We start from the raw sequence: 7,751 nt of genomic DNA on the forward strand, positions 1-7,751 counted from the left end.
CAAAATGCTACTATTGGTTGTGACACACCTCTCTCCTCCACCCCCTCCTCTTCTTCTTCCTCCATGGCCTCTTCCAGTGCTCTGTCCTCAGAACCAGCGGTGCTCCGTAGACGTTGCAGGGGCTACGCAAGTACGCAGGCAAAACGATGCCATGCCGTGCTTGCCCTGGTTTGTTTGGGGGACAGGAGCCACACTGGGGCGGATGTTTTGTCAGCTCTGCAGGGGCAGGCCGAGAGGTGGTTGACGCCACGCCAGCTTAAGCCAGGAATGGTGGTTTGCGACAATGGCACCAACCTCCTCTCCGCCCTCCGACAGGGACAACTGACCCATGTGCTCTATGTAGCTCACGTCCTTAACCTGGTGGTGCAGCGGTTCTTGGGCAGGTACCCCGGCTTACATGATGTCCTGAAGCAGGCCAGGAAAGTCTGTGTGCATTTCCGCCGATCATTTAATGCCTGTGCTCGGCTGGCTGAGCTCCAAAAGGAGTTGAACCTGACCAAGAACCGCCTTATATGTGACATGCCCACCAGATGGAACTCAACATTGGCCATGCTGCAGCGGCTGCACACGCAGCAGAGGGCCATCAATGAGTACCTGTGCGACTACGGCACCAGGACAGGGTCAGGGGAGCTTGGTTTTTTCTCACCACGCCAGTGGGGCATGATCAGGGATGCATGCACTGTCCTGTCACCGTTTGAGGAGGCCACAAGGATGGTGAGCAGTGACAGTGCATGCATCAGTGACACTGTACCTCTTGTCCACCTCTTGGAGCATACGCTGCGTGGAATAATGGACAGGGCACTTGAGGCAGAACAGAGGCAGGAAGAGGAGGACTTCCTTGCCTCTCAAGGCCCCCTTTATCCAGACAGTGTTCCTGCTGTGCCACCCATCACAGAGGAAGAGGGTGAGGAGGAGGAAGAGGAGGAGGAGGATGATTGTGTCAGCATGGAGGTGGAGGCTGGCACTCAGCATCAGCATCAGCATCATCCTTAGTGACCCAAAGGACTCCGGACCGAATGCCTCAGCTAACCTACGCTGCATGGCCTCCCTGATCCTGCAAAGCCTGCGGAAGGATCCTCGTATTCTTCGGATCAAGGAGAGGGACCATTACTGGCTGGCCACTCTCCTTGATCCACGGTACAAGGGTAAGGTTGCCGACCTTATCTTGCCATCGTAGAGGGAGCAGAGGATGAGACATCTCCGGGAGGCCTTGCAGAAAGCTCTGTGCAACGCGTTCCCAGAGACTGGGAGGTCACAAACTCCTGGTCCTGGACAACGTGTTGCTGAGGCATCAGTCAGAAGGAGCGGTGGAGAAGGTGGCCGTCTGACTGATGCTTTCAGACAATTTTTTAGTCCGCAGCCCCAAGGTATGATTGGTTCCAGCACCCATCGCCAGCGTCTAATTTACATGGTGCAGGAATACCTAGGGGCAAGGTCAGACTTGGACACCTTTCCCACCGAAAATCCTCTGGCTTACTGGGTCTTGAGGATGGATCACTGGCCAGAGCTTGCACAGTATGCAATTGAGCTACTGGCCTGTCCTGCATCCAGCGTTCTTTCGGAACGCACCTTCAGTGCTGCTGGTGGCTTTGTTACCGATCACAGGGTGCGCCTGTCCACCGAATCAGTTGATCGACTGACCTTCATCAAGATGAATCAGTCTTGGATCACCCACAGCTACCAAGCACCTGAAGCTGATGTAACCGAATAATTTTTTTGGAAATATCACATCCCTTCAAGACTGCCTATGCTGATGCTGAGTGACTGTCCTGTTATGTTGATTGTCTATCCTCTTCCTCCTCCGCTGATATGTTGGAAGAACATTTTTGGTTCTGGGTGATGCCAGCAGCCCAATTTTTCTGCCCCTGTTTAACAGGGGCGTTTAAGTACAATTTTTGATGCAATGCTTTGCAGCAGGGCTAATTCCTGCAATAAAATTAGAGTATATGGCAGAGGTTGCAGTGTGATGGCACCAGCACCAGTGCCTAAGGCCCAATTTTTCTGCCCCTGTTTAACAGGGGCGTTTAAGTACAATTTTTGATGCAATGCTTTGCAGCAGGGCTAATTCCTGCAATAAAACAAGAGTATATGGCAGAGGTTGCAGTGTGATGGCACCAGCACCAGTGCCTAAGGCCCAATTTTTCTGCCCCTGTTTAACAGGGGCGTTTAAGTACAATTTTTGATGCAATGCTTTGCAGCAGAGCTAATTCCTGCAATAAAACTAGAGTATATGGCAGAGGTTGCAGTGTGATGGCACCAGTGCCTAAGGCCCAATTTTTCTGCCCCTGTTTAACAGGGGCGTTTAAGTACAATTTTTGATGCAATGCTTTGCAGCAGGGCTAATTCCTGCAATAAAACTAGAGTATATGGCAGAGGTTGCAGTGTGATGGCACCAGTGCCTAAGGCCCAATTTTTCTGCCCCTGTTTAACAGGGGCGTTTAAGTACAATTTTTGATGCAATGCTTTGCAGCAGGGCTAATTCCTGCAATAAAACTAGAGTATATGGCAGAGGTTGCAGTGTGATGGCACCAGTGCCTAAGGCCCAATTTTTCTGCCCCTGTTTAACAGGGACATGTAATTACAATTCTTGATATAATATTTCACAGGAGGGCCCCTTCCTGTGCCCACCCAGAGTAACGGTGAGGACTTATAGTGTTGTGGCACCAGCACCACAACCACCAAAGGTCAATTTTTCTACCACTGTTCAACAATGGCATGTAATTACAATTCTTGATATAATCGTTCACAGCAGGGCGCTCCAGCGCCCACCAAGAGTCACTTTGAGGGCTTACAATGTTGTGGCAAAACCAACACCTTGTTCCGCCATTTCTGCAGAGCATATAGGGCAGGCCCCTACTTTCAAACATCCAACTTACAAACATCTCCTACTTGCAAACGCAAGGAGACAGCAGAAAGTGAGATGAAAAAAGATGGACGACAAAACAAATTATACAGGGGTGATAACCCTTCCCTATGTTTTCCAAAAAGCTTAAAAATAGTTTTTTTGACTGGAGCTACACTTTAAAAATGTACCAGTTGAAAATTACAAACAGATTCAACTTACCACAACAAACCTACACAGTCCCTGTTTTGTTTGCACCGCCTGTATACTGCTGTTCTGAGTATATAGGGCCTGGGGGCCACACGCATTTCCTTTTTTTAATATGGGTACAGGGTTCCCCTTAATATGCGTACAAGACCCAAATAGGCTGGTAATGGGCAGGGAGGGCTACCCATGCCATTTTTCTCAATGATTTTCAACCATATTGCAGGAACCAGATATAACATTAAAACCGCAAGCAGTTTTAAATGGTGTTATTTCTGTTTAATGTCATCTTGTGCAGGGACTGTTCTAAACACGGGAAACACGTGGCACTTCACAGGCATACTACAGACACCCCCCAGGCACCATATTTAAAGGAATATTTCACTTTTTTTTTTCACTTTAATCGTCATTAAAATCAGTGTTCCCGCCAAAACGGCCGTTTTTAAAACTTTATTTTGCATTGACCCATGTCCCCTGAGGCAGGAGTCAGGTCCCCAAACCCTTTTTAGGACAATATCTTGCATATTAGCCGTTAAAATTAGCACTTTCCATTTCGAACGTTCGAGTCCCATAGACTTCAATGGGGTTCTAACGTTCGTAACGAACATGGGGTCCGTTCGAAAGTTCTGGTGCGAACCGAACCGGGGGGTGTTCGGCTCATCCCTAGATGGAGACATGCATCCTCTCTCAGGACTCCCAAAATGAGTGTGCTACAGTATATGTACTGTGCTGATTGTGCTACAAAGGAAAACACACTGGCCACAGTTACAGTTGATCTTATGGCAAGTGCTCCCACACTCGGCCCTCTGAGACACCTGCAGGCTGCTAGAGATTAGTTGTGTGGTCTCATATACAGCGGCTTTACCTGTGCTCTAATCTGCCTGCTGATTAGGGATGAGCTTCGTGTTCGAGTCGAACATACATTCGACTCGAACATTGGCTGTTCGCCCGTTCGGCGAATTCCGAACGTTATGGGCCGTTCGCGCCAAATTCGTGTGGCGCTCACGGCCCACAATGCACTGCGTCATCGCAGTGCATTGCTGGCTCATGATTGGCCAAGCATGCACTGTGACCCCGCATGCTTGGCCAATCACAGCGCCAGCAGCGAGGAGAGCCATGATTGGCCACAGGCAGGATGCCTGTGGCCAATCATAGCTCAGGCTGTGTAGTACACACCCCACACTATATAAGGCCGCCAGCGCGGCGGCCTTGTGTAGTGTGTTGGCGTGTGAAGCAGTTAGTGGGTGTTCTGTGTACCTTCAACACAGTATACACCGATCGTTATCGGCCGATTTTCGATCTTGCTCTTCTGTAGTGGTTGTTGTCTGTGTGCTCTGACCGCAGTATACACCGCTATATTCACCTCTCCTATATAGCTAGTGATCTATCTTTTATAATAGAGCTTGCAGTCAGTAGTGTTAGGAGCTTGTGCGTGCTGTCTGCATGCTCTGTACCCTGTACACACCGCTATATCCACCTACATAGCTCTTCTCTATTTGAGCCCACTTGCCATCTGCAGGAGTTATTGGAAGTTGTGTGTGCCTCCAGCACAGCACAGTATACATCTGTATATACCCCTTTATCTCTGGTGTTCTATAAAAAAGGCATCTGCAGGAGTTAGTGGGTGTTTTGTGCCTCCAGCACAATATACACCTGTATCTACCCTTTATTGCTGTTCTCTAATAGAGCCATCTGCAGGGCTTAGTGGGTGTTGTGTGACTCCATTACAGTATACCCCTTTATCTCTGGTGTTCTATAATAAAGGCATCTGCAGGGCTTAGTGGGTGTTGTGTGACTCCTTTACAGTATACCCCTTTATCTCTGGTGTTCTATAATAAAGGCATCTGCAGGAGTTAGTGGGTGTTGTGTGCCTCCAGCACAATATACACTACCCAACTGCTGTTTTACCCAACTCCTTTCAGGCCATTACCATGTCTGGAAGGCCAGCAAGGAGAGGCAGACAGGCGCGAGCCGATAAAAGAGGGCAAGCAGACTCTGTGTCTAGAGACAACAGTGCTGGTCGTGGACGCGGTGCATTGTCATCAGCACGCGGCCATGGGACACGCTTGTCCTTCTTTTCGGCAGCTGGACATGTTGAACTGCAACATGCCAATGACTTTGTAGAGTGGATGACCAAGCCCTCTTCCTCCTCCTCATCCTCCCTCACCCAGTCTCAGGGTACTAGCAAAGCAGCTGTCAACGCATCGTCTTCCCTCGTCTCAATGTCATCATCAGTGACTCCTTCCCTAGACCCACCACGTCCTCCTGAGGAGTCTCCTGAACTCTTTGAGCACAGTGTTGGGTACATGCTCCAGGAGGATGCCCAGTGTTTTGTAGCCTCTGATGATGACACTCAGCTAGAGGAAGGCAGTAGCCTGAATGCAGAGAGAGGGGATGCTCATGAAGGACAGCAATCTGGCAGTCATGTTCCACAAGCTGCAGCATATTGCCAGGTTTGCTACAGCGATGAAGAAGGAGGGGATGATGAGGGCACTGACTCCACATGGGTGCCTGGTAGGAGAGAGAAGGAGGAGGAGGAGGAGGAGGAGGCACATGTCCAATGAGGCAGGATGCCCTCCGGGGGCCAGCTTAGGGGCAGCACACCAACTGAATCACACCGCAGAGCTCCGCCTGTGCAGGGCACTGCCTCTGCGCGTTATTCTAAAAGTTCTTTGGTGTGGGCCTTTTTTGAGACGAGTGCATAAGATCGCACTGCTGCTATTTGCAACATATGTCTCAATCGTATCTCGTGTGGCCAAAACATCAGCCACTTGGGCACCACATGCTTGACCAGACATATGTTGACCTGCCATGCAGCTCGTTGGCAAGCGTACCTCAACGACCCACACCAAAGAACAAAGCAGACCTCTCCTTGCTCCTCATCAGCTGGCATCTCCAACCCCACTAGACCTTCAGGCCTCTCTGAAACCTGCTCTGAGAGGAATGAAGGTGTAGAATTAGGTGTGTCACAGCCAAGTGCTTCCGGGCACTCTGCTAGCAGTACACCCACGTCCGATTATAGCAGGCAAATGTCCCTGCCCCAGCTGCTGGACCGGCGAAAGAAGTTCACTCCCAGCCATCCACATGGCCAGCGGTTGAATGCTAGATTGGCTAAATTGCTAGCACTTCAACTGCTGCCTTTTCAGTTGGTAGACTCGGCCCCCTTCCGTGAGTTTGTACAATGTGCGGTTCCTCAGTGGCAGGTCCCCAAATGCCACTTTTTCTCACGGAAGGCCATTCCGGCTCTCTACCGGCATGTGGAAGGCAATGTCCTTGCCTCGCTGGACAGGGCGGTCAGCGGTAAGGTGCATATTACCGCTGACTCATGGTCCAGCAGGCATGGACAGGGACGTTACCTGTCTTTCACGGCCCATTGGGTCACTCTTCTGGCAGCTGGGAAGGATGCAGGACAAGGTGCAGTAGTGTTGGAGGTTGTTCCGCCACCACGCCTCCAAAATGCTACTATTGGTTGTGACACACCTCTCTCCTCCACCCCCTCCTCTTCTTCTTCCTCCATGGCCTCTTCCAGTGCTCTGTCCTCAGAACCAGCGGTGCTCCGTAGACGTCCCAGGGGCTACGCAAGTACGCAGGCAAAACTATGCCATGCCGTGCTTGCGCTGGTTTGTTTGGGGGACAGGAGCCACACTGGGGCGGATGTTTTGTCAGCTCTGCAGGGGCAGGGCGAGAGGTGGTTGACGCCACGCCAGCTTAAGCCAGGAATGGTGGTTTGCGACAATGGCACCAACCTCCTCTCTGCCCTCCGACAGGGACAACTGACCCATGTGCCCTGTGTAGCTCACGTCCTTAACCTGGTGGTGCAGCGGTTCTTGGGCAGGTACCCCGGCTTACAGAATGTCCTGAAGCAGGCCAGGAAAGTCTGTGTGCATTTCCGCCGATCATTTAATGCCTGTGCTCGGCTGGCTGAGCTCCAAAAGGAGTTGAACCTGCCCAAGAACCACCTTATATGTGACATGCCCACCAGGTGGAACTCAACGTTGGCCATGCCGCAGCGGCTGCACACGCAGCAGAGGGCCATCAATGAGTACCTGTGTGACTACGGCACCAGGACAGGGTCAGGGGAGCTTGGTTTTTTCTCACCACGCCAGTGGGGCATAATCAGGGATGCATGCACTGTCCTGTCACTGTTTGAGGAGGCCACAAGGATGGTGAGCAGTGACAGTGCATGCATCAGTGACACTGTACCTCTTGTCCACCTCTTGGAGCATACGCTGTGTGGAATAATGGACAGGGCACTTGAGGCAGAACAGAGGCAGGAAGAGGAGGACTTCCTTGCCTCTCAAGGCCCCCTTTATCCAGACAGTGTTCCTGCTGTGCCACCCATCACACAGGAAGAGGATGAGGAGGAGGAAGAGGAGGAGGAGGAGCATCAGCGTCAGCAGCAGCAGCAGTCTTGTAGGGATGATTTACAGTCCCAAGAAACACGTGGACTTGTATGTGGCTGGGAGGAGGTAGCTGCGGATCATGTTGTCCTTAGTGACCCAAAGGACTCCGAACCGAATGCCTCAGCTAACCTACGCTGCATGGCCCCCCTGATCCTGCAAAGCCTGCGGAAGGATCCTCGTATTCTTCGGATCAAGGAGAGGGACCATTACTGGCTGGCCACTCTCCTTGATCCACGGTACAAGGGTAAGGTTGCCGACCTTATCTTGCCATCGCAGAGGGAGCAAAGGATGAGACATCTCCG

Source organism: Lithobates pipiens, unplaced genomic scaffold (genome assembly GCF_037356315.1).
Source record: "Lithobates pipiens isolate NorthernLeopardFrog02 unplaced genomic scaffold, aLitPip1_a1.2 Scaffold_8, whole genome shotgun sequence".
In the NCBI taxonomy this organism is placed as follows: domain Eukaryota; kingdom Metazoa; phylum Chordata; class Amphibia; order Anura; family Ranidae; genus Lithobates; species Lithobates pipiens.